Source organism: Bombina bombina, chromosome 6 (assembly GCF_027579735.1).
Source record: "Bombina bombina isolate aBomBom1 chromosome 6, aBomBom1.pri, whole genome shotgun sequence".
NCBI classification, from domain to species: Eukaryota; Metazoa; Chordata; class Amphibia; order Anura; family Bombinatoridae; genus Bombina; species Bombina bombina.
This window is the reverse complement of record NC_069504.1, coordinates 184,481,012-184,493,262: the sequence shown is the minus strand read 5'-3', so window position 1 is coordinate 184,493,262 and position 12,251 is coordinate 184,481,012. Positions and strand designations below refer to the sequence as shown.

Below are 12,251 nucleotides of genomic sequence, written 5' to 3'. Positions count from 1 at the left end.
TAACTTATTATTTATTATCGGTTATTTGTAGAGCGCCAACAGATTCCGCAGCGCTATAAACAAATGGGGAGTGCAACAAAACAATTATAGGGTAGAGGGCCCTGCCAAGAGTTGCACTGTTGTAGTCAGCTCTTAAGAAGGTGATCTAAAAACAGCTGGACTTTTAGGCTTACATGCTAAGAGGGTTCAGGGGATTGCAGTGGGGGAGAGGAACTGGTATTAGGAAAGGTTAGCGTAGGTTGTATGCGTCCCTGAACAGTAGAGTCTTTAGGGAGCACTTGAAGCTTTTAAAACTAGAAGAGAGTCTTGTGGAGCGAGGCAGAGAGTTCCACAAGATGGGAGCCAGTCTGTAGAAGTCCTGTAAATGTGAGTGTGATGAGGTGACAAGAGAGGAGGAGAGTAGGAGGTCATGAGCAGAGCGAAGGGGACGGGAGGGAGAGTATCTGGAGACAAGGTCTGAGATGTAGGGGGGAGCCGTGCAGTTGAGGGCTTTGTATGTAAGAGTGAGAGACGCTGGTTTTGGCTGCCCGCTGGTATTTAGAGTCAGTCAGGAAAGGGTCTAACGCTCACTTTCCAGCCGCGACTTTTCCATACCATAGATCCCCTTACGCAAATTGCGTAGCCTATCTTTTCAATGGGATCTTCCTAACGCCGGTATTTAGAGTCTTGACTGAAGTGAGCGTTAGAACTCTAACTACAAAACTCCAGCCGCAGAAAAAAGTCAGGAGTTAACAGATTTATGGGCTAACGCCGGTTCTTAAAGCTCTTAACTACTGTGCTCTAAAGTACACTAACACCCATAAACTACCTATGCACCCCTAAACCAAGGTCCCCCCACATCGCCGCCACTATAATTAAATTTTTTAACCCCTAATCTGCTGACTGCACACCGCCGCAACCTACATTATCCCTATGTACCCCTAATCTGCTGCCCCTAACATCGCCGACACCTACATAATATTTATTAACCCCTAATCAGCCCCCCCCCAACGTCGCCGCTACCTTACCTACACTTATTAACCCCTAATATTTATTTTACAGGCAACTTTGTATTTATTTTAATTAGGTACAATAGTTATTAAATAGTGTAATCTTTTTTTTATTTTTTGTAATTTTGTGTTTTTTTTGTAATTTAGTGTTTGTTTTTTGTAATTTAGTTTAGTTGATTTAATTGTAGATAATTGTAGGTAGTTTAGTTAATTAATTTATTGATAGTGTAGTGTTAGGTTTAATTGTAACTTAGGTTAGGATTTATTTTACAGGTAATTTTGTAATTATTTTAACTAGGTAGCTATTAAATAGTAAATAACTATTTAATAGCTATTGTACCTAGTTAAAATAAATACAAAGTTGCCTGTAAAATAAATATAAATCCTAAAATAGCTACAATATAATTATTCGTTATATTGTAGCTATATTAGGGTTTATTTTATAGGTAAGTATTTAGCTTTAAATAGGATTAATTTATTTAATAAGATTTATTTTATTTCGTTAGATTTAAATTATATTTAATTTAGCGGGGTGTTAGAGTTAGGGTTAGACTTAGCTTTAGGGGTTAATAACTTTATTAGAGTAGCGGCGAGGTCCGGTCGGCAGATTAGGGGTTAATAAGTGTAGTTAGGTAGCGGCGACATTGGGGGGGGGCAGATTAGGGGTTAATAAATATAATATAGGGGTCGGCGATGTTAAGGGCAGCAGATTAGGGGTACATAGCTATAATGTAGGTTGCGGCGGTGTACGCAGCGGCAGATTAGGGGTTAATAATAAAATGCAGGGGTCAGCGATAGCGGGGGCGGCAGATTAGGAGTTAATAAGTGTAAGGTTAGGGGTGTTTAGACTCGGGGTACATGTTAGGGTGTTAGGTGTAGACTTAGGAAGTGTTTCCCCATAGGAAACAATGAGGCTGCGTTAGGAGCTGAACGCTGCTTTTTTGCAGGTGTTTATTTTTCAGCTCCAAATGCCCCATTGTTTCCTATGGGGATATTGTGCACGAACACATTTTTTAAGCTGGCCACGTCTGTAAGCAACGCTGGTATTGAGAGTTGAAGTGGTGGTAAATTATGCTCTACGCTCCCTTTTTGGAGCCTAACGCAGCCTTTCAGAGAACTCTAAATACCAGCATTATTTAAAAAGTGCGGGGGGAAAAAAACATGCGTAGCTAACCCACCCCTTTGGCCGCAAAACTCTAAATCTAGCGGATAGTTACCTGTGAAATAAAACCTAAGCTATGTACCTATGTACATTGACTGATATACGTGACCTAGAGAAGACATATCTGCCTTTACTAACCTGGGTGCTTATGTAAAATAACTAAAAATACTCTGCATTACTTTAACCCCCAATTAAGAACAAAAGAAGGGGTGTCTCCTATTTTTTCTTTTTCTGGTCATTCTTAATAGGGCAGATATGATTATCAAGGAATAAGAGAGAACCTGGAATTGTTACAATTTTTCTGTGGATGTTGTCACTAATGTATTTCTAGGGCAGATGTATTCATAGTTGGGGACTGGTTATATCTACTCTCTTAATTAGAGTCTTCGGACTATAAGATTTGAGAAATTCCCCGAAATTCTTAATTTTGAAGAGACACATTAGTCTGTACTAACGGAAGGACAGTATTAGTTAATGTGTAGTTAGGAAGACCACTGATTCCATACTATACAAGTTTTAGGCACTAACAATTATATGAGGATACTCAAGAAAGATCTCCTACAGGTGTAAGATTTATCTTTAAGACTTAGGAACACACAAACAGAACATATAGTTTAGATAATATGGTGTTTAGAGGAATATAATATAACACTGTAAGACCTTTAAATTAAAGATCGGATAAAGGGATATAGGGGAGAGAGTACATTCTGAGCTGACTGCACAGAGGGCAGGCAGGGAGACCAGCAGTCTGTGGTGAATTTTCTAATAACACCTTAGTTCCACATTTCACAACTTATAGGCATCACTAGCCTCACCAGGACCCCTCAGCGGGAGTTCCTGCACTTGTAAAATTTTTCTTTTTTTTTTTTTTTGCTTTTTGCTTTTTACTTTTTGTAACCTTTTGAGCAGTGCAGTTACGGCTGCAAGTATACACGTAGCACTATTAGTTAAAAGGTGCATCAGATCTATTTTTTTCTAGCGGAGAGTAGGTTGCTTCACCAATTTAATTCTTTTTTTTTTCTTTTTCTTCTCACGTTTTTCACATTCAACTAAATTGTCACTTACGACACTACACCTTTATACACCCCATGGAAAGATATATTCCTAACCTCAAAGTTAGGTCTCCCGCGATGCCCCCCAAGAAAGATAAAAAACCCAAAACAGTACAAGAGACAGGTCTAGAGGATAGTATGGACCCCCAATTATTAGGTACAGAGAAGCAGATGACACTTAACCAACTTGCAGAAATGATCTTACCCCAATTTGAATCAGTCAAAAAGGAGATAGCCACTCTATCCTCAGAGATTAGATCTTTTTCAAACAGGATTTTAGAAGTAGAAGAAAGAATTTCAGTGGTAGAGGACAGACAAAATATACAAGATACAAATTGGTCTAACTATGAGAGTAAAATAAAAATAATGCAATCTAAACTAGAAGATCTGGAAGATAGGTCTCGTAGGAATAATATCCGCATAATTAGGCTACCTGAGCTGAGCGAGTACCAAGATCTGGTATTATTCGCTTCAGTTACCCTACCACAATTGTTAGGGATGCAGTTAACAGAAAAAATTCACGTAGAGAGAGCGCATAGAACAGGATCAGTAAGGGAGTCCCAGGAAGGTAATCCTCGCCCAAGGATGGTGGTAATTAAATATTTAAATTTTCAATACAAGGTTCAGATAATGAGGCATTATAGGAAAATTCAGGGGTTCAAGATAGGAATGAAACCGGTCTTTCTGTTTCAGGATTTCTCAACGGAGACCTCCTGAAAGAGAAAGGCATGGCACCATACTGCACAAACTTAATCAAGGCAGGAATTCAGGCAAACTTGAGATACCCAGCCAAAATTATAATTTTCTCAGAAGGGAATGTGATTGCATTAAATACACCAACAGAAGCTAAAAATTATTGTACAGAAAAGGGTGTAGAGTTATGACAAATGGAATATGATGTTTGTTTCTATATTATCAGGGTTTAAGGATGACGCGAGAGATGCTTGTTATTTATCCTGATTGTAAAAAAGGGGGGAGATCATTTTTTCTTTTTTTCTTTTTTTTTTTTTTCTTTTTTTTTTTTTTTGTTTTGATGGTTTTGTATTGTGTGTTGCAGGTCTACCGCCAAGCGGCCTTGAACACCCGATCCCGTATGATCTCGGAAGTGGAGCAGGGCTGGGCCTGGTCAGTACCGGGATGGGCGACCGCCAGGGAACACCAGGTGCGGTAGACATGTCCAGCGTGCGAAAGGAGAGAAGCAACCTACTCCCTGACAGAGAGGTAGGAAGTCAAGTGTATGTGATTGTGGCTTTTAATATATACATTAAAATTAAATTTTGAATTATGTGTCGTGGAATGTGGGAGGGGTTACCTCCCCTATTAAAAGAAAGAATGTGCTAAAAATGTTAATGCGCCAGAAGCCAGACGTTATTTTTTTACAAGAGTTACATTTGGAAGACGTAGAAATACAAAAGTTACAAACTAATTGGATTAGTGAAATTATAGCAACCCTTTGTAATAATAGGAAATGTGGTGTGGCCATAATGTTTAATAAAAATTTAACATATGTGATAAAGAGTCAAATGTTAGACCCGAGAGGGAGATTTATGTTTGTACAAGTTGAAATTAATAACCGATTGTGGACGCTATGCAATATATACGGCCCAAATGAAATTGAGACAGAATTTTGGGAGATGATAAAAAATAAATCAGCAAACTATCTAGGACAAAACATAGTGATGGCAGGTGATTTTAATGCGACAATGTGGCCAGGGATTGACAGGTTACGATCTGGAGCAGTAAGGAAACACAATAGAGAGGCAAAGCTCCTACGGGAATTTGCAAAGACATTAAAGCTAAGAGATATCTGGCGCTTACAGCACCCAGATGAGCGCACATTTTCGTGCGAATACAAATCATTTAAAAATTTCTCACGTATAGATATGTTTTTAATAGATGAGAGATTATTGACCCTGGAAATAGAGACACATATTGAAGAAATAGTTATATCTGATCATGTAATAATAAGCTTAAAGATGGAGGACACGGCAATTAAATGTAGGAATAGGAATATGTTTTCTTTCCCCAAATATATGTTCTTAGACGAAAAATTCAGGAATTTTCTATCCGAAAGTTGGAAAGTGTATCATAGCCAGAACAGCTTGAATGTGAGCAGCCCTGAAGTACTTTGGGAAGCAGGCAAAGCTGTATTGCGAGGTGAAATTAAAAATTATATGGTCAAGAGAAAGAAGAAGTTAAAAGAGAGGGAGATTCATTTAGCCAACCAACTTAGAAATTCATACAGCAGGTATGTGACTAACCCAAATAGCTCTCTCTGGCATAGTTATAAGAACGCTAAATCAGAGCGGGAGATATTCCTTAGGGAAAAATGGGCTAAGGAGGATATGCGTATAAGAGCATTTTGCCAAGGATATCAGGGGATCGCCACTAAACATCTAGCTAAGATAATAAGTCATAGGAAAAAAAGTGGCCTAATGCCACTTATCAAGGAAGGGAGCAATTCATTTACACAATCGAGGGAGATCAGAGAGGCCTTTTTTAAATATTACCAGAAACTATATTCAAGGGTGGAAATCGACAAGACGAGAATGTCAGAGTTTTGGCAAAAGATACAGGTCCCAAAGATAGACAAACAGGAATTAGAGCAGATGAACTCCCAGATAACAGAGGAAGAAGTGAAAAGTATCATTGATAGAATTAATATTAACAAAGCTCCGGGGCCAGACGGACTCCCGGCAGAATTTTATAAAATTATTAAAAAGGATATTGCGGGAACACTAGTGGAACTTTTCAATAGTTACTTTATACAAGGGAAGCTGAAATCACTTTATTTTACTGACTCAACAGTGACACTAATTCCTAAGAAAGGGAAAGCAGCAGATGAATTGGGATCATACAGACCTATTTCACTCCTGAATCAAGATTATAAAATATTAACAGCAATTATTGCAGAGAGATTAAAGAAAGTGGTTAGTAACTTGATTCACTGCGATCAATCTGGATTTATCCCGGGGAGAAACCCAGTTCGGAATATGCGGAGGGTGTTAGTTATTTTAGATCATTATTTTAACAAGATGCAGTCGTCAAATAAAAAACTTCAACCAGATCTGGCTATGCTTACGATTGACGCAGAAAAAGCGTTTGATTCCATAATATGGGATCACCTATTTATGACTCTCAAGAAATTCGGTTTTGAAGGCAATCTGGTTCAGTTAATTAAAAAGATATATAACAGCCCACGGTCTCAATTGTTGGTAAACGGCGAATTGTCTCAGTTTATAACCCTACAAAGAGGGACTAGACAGGGTTGTCCCCTGTCGCCCTTACTTTTTGATCTCGCATTAGAACCTTTGGCCATTCAACTTAGGCAAGAATTAACGGGAATAGCACTTGGGGGACATAATACTGTAATCTCGTTATATGCCGACGACATTATGTTAGTTTTGCAGCATACAAAAGAAAGTATACCCAAATGTTTGGCAATTATTAATAATTTCACTACTTTTTCCGGTTATAAAATCAATAAGTAAAAGTCAGAACTTCTCTGGATTAATCAAACTAGAGAGAGTCCCCAGCAACATGGTTTCACAGTAGTAAAATCAATAAATTATTTAGGTATCAAAATTAGTAAAAACCCTAGTGAATGGTATAGTCTTAACTATGCAGAGTTTTTTGATAATCTTGAGGGTAGACTTGGTAAGTGGAATATACAATATTTTTCGCTTTCCGCAAAAATCGTGCTGATTAAAACGATAGCTTTCCCTCGGTTATTATTTTTAATGCAAAATTTACCATTAATGATTAAAAAACGAGATGTTGCTAGATATAATAGAGTGTGTGCCCACTTTATATGGGGCAAAAAGAAAATTCGTATAGCAACTGAGAAACTTGTTTAAAGCAAAAGATATGCGGGTCTGGCTTTGCCAGACATTGTAAAATATAACATAGTCGCCCTCATGAAATTCGGTATAGATTGGATAACGGAAGCCAATCAAGTGACTTATTATGATTTAGAATCCACGGTGATAAAACCCTTTGATCTTAAGGCAATCTTACATCATCCATTTAGGAGTTTGCCTAGCAATGTTAGCACTCTCTTAACTTTCTCTAATGTGGTTTGCGCATGGCAGAAATTCTGTGGATTAGTAGGCCAAGATTTTTATATATCAAAATACCTGCCGTTTATTGGCACCCCCGATTTTATACCTGGGATGTATGATAACCCGGCCTTTAAAATCTGGCGACAGAAAGGGTTACATTATTTCTCCCAATTGGTTCAGGGGGAAGGGCCAGCTCTACAAACATTTGAAACACTAGCAGAACAATATCAGCTACCGACAAAAACCTTCTATGCTTACTTACAAGCTAGAAATTACGTCTCTAAACCATTACAGAAGCATAGAATAGTGTGGGATCCAGGAATTGAGGCAGGAGTGAAATTATACGAGGCCGGTAAAAGATCAATATCATATTGGTATAAAGTTTTAATAAATATATCAGGGAAAGAACATATTAATAAAAGGAAAAGGTTTCTTACAAAATATATTAACTTTTTGCAAGATGAAGACATCGAAAGGATCATTAGACTGGCAGATACAGCGACGAGAGTAGTAAGCTGGAAAGAATCTCAGTTTAAACTTCTAAATAACTTTTATTTAACACCAATGAGGATAAGTAAGTGGCAACATAACGGGAATAGGGGGAATTGCTTTAAATGTCATAAAGAGGGAGCAGACCTGCAACATTGTATATGGGATTGCCCAAAAAATCGTCAATTCTGGTGTAAAATTCAATTCTGGGTGAATAGGTTTATACGTGATGAGATTGCGCTCCAATTAAGACATATTTTCCTTTTAAAAGAATATGGGCAATATAAAGGTGAGGGACAATTAATTAACATGGTCATCCTAGCAGCCCGGCATATTATATTTTTGAAATGGGGAACGTCTGAGGTCCCGACAGTAGGCGAGTTTGTTAATATTATCAAGATACAAATGATCATAGAAAGACAGCACCTAGTCGGGGGGTCGGAAAAGGTTACCAGGCTCTTCTTTGACAAGGGGAAGAGGGTAATCTTAGCACGGCCTAGGTTAGAACAGATTCAATTTGTTGCTCCTCTGAAGAATAATGCTAATTTCATGTTGCTGGTTGCTGGAGAAGTTCTTCCAGTATATCGGCTTTAAAATCTCTCTGTCAGGGACAGGGGGGTGTTTGGTTATCAAGATAGTGCAAGATATTTGGTACTTATCTGGTTTACCTTCTCTTCCCTTTTTCTTTCCTTTTTTTTTTTTTTTTGCTGTGTTTTGTTTTGTTTTGTGGTCTCTCCCCCCACTCTTGCCGAGTTGGCAGTTATTTTGATCTGGAGCTGTTCTTTTTTTTTTTCTTTTTTTTTGTGTTTCAAGTTCTAGTAAAAAGTAGGAAGCTGCAGCTTCCTAAAACCTTTAGGAGCTTAGGACATGCATTCCAAGTACACGGATCTGTTGTTTTGATGTGTGAAGTTCTCAATAGAAAACTTTGAATTATAAGAAAATTACCAGCAATACTAGAGCCAGTAAATGGTTGCTGAAATATTTAATGATTTTGTTAGAGCAATAAGAAGATAAGGATATATTCGGTTTGTTCAATTGATTTTTGCTGTTGTTGTTGTTATTCTGATATCATGCTTAAAGATATCGCCTAAGGGCTCTGAATTTTTCTTTTAATTTGTATATGCTTTTGCTGGTTTAAATAAAGTTTAAAAAAAAAAAAGAAAAGAAATAAAACCTAAGCTAGCTACAATATAGCTAATAGTTACATTGTAGCTAGGTTAGGTTTTATTTTTAAATTCACAGGTAAGTTTGTATTTATTTTAACTAGGTAAACTAGTTAGTAAATAGTTATCAACTATTTGCTAACTACCTAGTTAAAATAAATACTGTACAAACTTACCTGTGAAATAAAACCTAAACTGCCTTACACTAAAACCTAACATTACAAAATATAAAAAACACTAAAATTACAAAAAATAAAAAAACTAGTATTACAAAAAATAACAAACAAAATTTCCCAAAAAAACAAAAATTATTCCTATTCTAATACCCTTTAAAAAAAAAAAAAAAACCCTAATCTATAATAAACTACCAAGGGCCCTTAAAAGGGCCTTTTGTAAGGCATTGCCCTAAAGAAATCAGCTATTTTTCTACAAAAGAAAAACAAACACCCCATAACAGTATACAAACCCCCACCCCCCTAAACCCACAAAATAAAAATAAAGTAAAACCTGATCTACCCATTGCCCTGAAAAGGGCATTTGTATGGGCATTGCCCTTAAAAGGCATTCAGCTCTTTTGCGGCCCATTAAAAATAAAAAATGGCTATTCAAAAAAGAAAAACCCACCCCAAAACGAAAAAAAAAAAAATACACAAAATAACAAACGAATTATCCAAAATAATAAAAATTATTCCTATTCTAATAACCATTTTAAAAAAAAACACCCCAAAATAAAAGAACCTTATCTATAATAAACTACCAATAGCCCTTAAAAGGGCCTTTTGAAAGGCATTGCCCTAAAGAAATCAACTCTTTTTCAAAACAAAAATACTAAGACCCTCTAACATTACAAACAACCCCCCCCCCAAACCCACAAAATAAAAAAAAATATCTAAAAAAATAATAATCTACCCATTGCCCTGAAAAGGGCATTTAGCTCTTTTCTTGCTCTTAAAAGGGCATTTAGCTCTTTTAAGAAATGTCCAACCCCTAATCTAAAAAAAAACCCACCCAAAAAACCTTAAAAAAACCTAACACTAACCCCTCTTTAGGTACTCACAGTTGCTGAAGTCCCGCTTGAAGGATCTTTATCCCGGCGGCTCCATCTTCATCCAGGCGGCATCTTCTATCTTCATCCCGGTGGCGTATTCTATCTTTATTCCAGCGGCGCGGAGAGGGTCCATCCTGAAAACATCTGGCGTGGAGCATCCTCTTCATACGGTCACCGCCGTATACTGAATCTTCAATGCAAGGGAGCCTTTTCAAAATGGTTTCCCTTGCATTCCTATTGGCTGATTTGATTTTGGAAATTCAAATCAGCCAATAGGATGAGAGCTACTGAAATCCTGTTGGCTGTTAAAAACAGCCATAGGATGAGAGCTTCTGAAATTCTATTGGCTGTTCAAATCAGTGTTAGTGTTAGAATTTTTTAAACTTTTTTGGGTGTTTTTTTTTTCGTTTAGGGTTTGGGCTTTTCTTAAAAGAGCTAAATGCCCTTTTCAGGGCAATGCAAAAGAGCTAAATGCCCTTTTAAGGGCAATGCCTATACAAATGCCCTTTTCAGGGCAATGGGTTGCTTACGTTTTTGTTAGAGTTAGTTTTTTTTTATTTTGGGGGGTTGGTTGGGTGGTGGGTTTTACTGTTGGGGGGTCTTTATATTTTTTTTTTACAAGTAAAAGAGCTGTTTAACTTAGGGCAATGCCCTACAAAAGGCCCTTTTAAAGGCTATTGGTAGTTTATTGTAGGTTAGGGTTTTTTTTTATTTTGGGTGGTCTTTTTTATTTTTATAGTGCTATTAGATTAGGTGTAATTCTTTTTTCTTTTTGATAATTTAGTTTGTTATTTTTCGTAATTCAGTGTTTGTTATTTTTTGTAATTTAATATTTTTTATTTTTTGTATTTAGATACTTTGTAATTTTTATATTAGTGTTAGGATTTTTTTATTGTGTAATTTTGTTCTCTTTAATTGGTAGCTAGTTTAATTTTAGTTTAATAGTTATATTAGTTTAATTGTTAGTTTAAACTTAGTTTTTTTAATTTGACAGGTGAGATGTAATTTAATTTAAAGGGACAGTCAACACCAGAATTTTTGTTGTTTAAAAAGATAGATAATCCCTTTATTATCCATTCCCCAGTTTTGCAAAACCAACACTGTTATATTAATACACTTTTTATTTCTGTGACTAACTTGTATCTAAGCATCTTCTGACCGCCCCTAATCACATGACTTTTAGTTATTATCTATTGACTTGCATTTTAGCCAATTAGTGCAGTGCCTGCCACTAGCCACGGGCGTGATCACAATGCTATCTATATGGCCTACATGAACTAGCTCTCCCCTGCTGTGAAAAGTAAATAAAATAGAGGCAGTCTTCAAGGGCTTAGAAATTATCATATGCACCTTCCTAGGTTTGCTTTCAACTAGAATACCAAGAGAACAAAGCAAAATTGTTGATAAAAGTAAATTGGAAAGTTGTTTAAATTTACATGCCATATTTGAAAAATTAAAGTTTTTTTGGACTTGACTGTCCCTTTAAGATAGGGAAATTGTAATTTTAATATAAAGTTGGGGGGGGGGCGTTAGGTTTAGGGGTTACAATTTTAAATTAGTTTATTGCAATTTGGGGGCTTTCAGTTTAGGGGTTAATAGTTTAATTTAGTATATTTTGTTGTGGGGGGCTTGCGGTTTAGGGGTTAATAGGGTTATTATAGTAGCGACCGTGTCAGGGAGCGGCAGAATAGTGGTTAATAACTTTAGTATAGTGGGGGTTATGTGGGCGGATGGCAGATTAGGGGTTAATCATATTTAAATAGTGTTTGTGATGAGGGAGGGCGGCGGTTTAGGGGTTAATAACTTTATTATAGTTGTGACAATCTCGGGGAGCGGCTGTATAGGGGTTTAAAAATTGTATTAGTGGCAGCGATGTCGGAAGTGGCAAATTAGGGGTTAATAACTTTAATATAGTATTTGCGATGCGGGAGGGCCTCGGTTTAGTCGTGAATAGGTAGTTTATGGGTGTTAGTGTATTTTGTAACACTTAAGTTATAAGTTTTTATGTAACAGTTTTTTTGCGTAAAACTCATAACTACTGCTCTCAGATGGTGGTACGGATATTGTCGCTATAGGCTGTAACGCAAGCTTTTTAGCCTCACCGCAAAACTCGTAATGGCAGCGCTATGGAAGTCCCATGAAAAAACATAATTTTTTTGAGTGCGGGACTGACGTTGCGTTACAGGCTAAAAGGTTTGTGATACAGCTATACCGACAAGACTTGTAATGGCTGCATTGCTGTTTTAATGCTAAAATTACCATTTTTCAGAGTTAAAACATGAACGCA

The 12,251-nt window shown here is 36.8% G+C and overlaps 1 pseudogene; it reads left to right on the top strand.

The window, feature by feature from the left end:
* Positions 1-4,260: 4,260 nt before the first annotated feature.
* On the top strand, positions 4,261-4,377 carry LOC128665213 (uncharacterized; annotated as a pseudogene).
* The last annotated feature ends 7,874 nt before the right edge of the window (positions 4,378-12,251 follow it).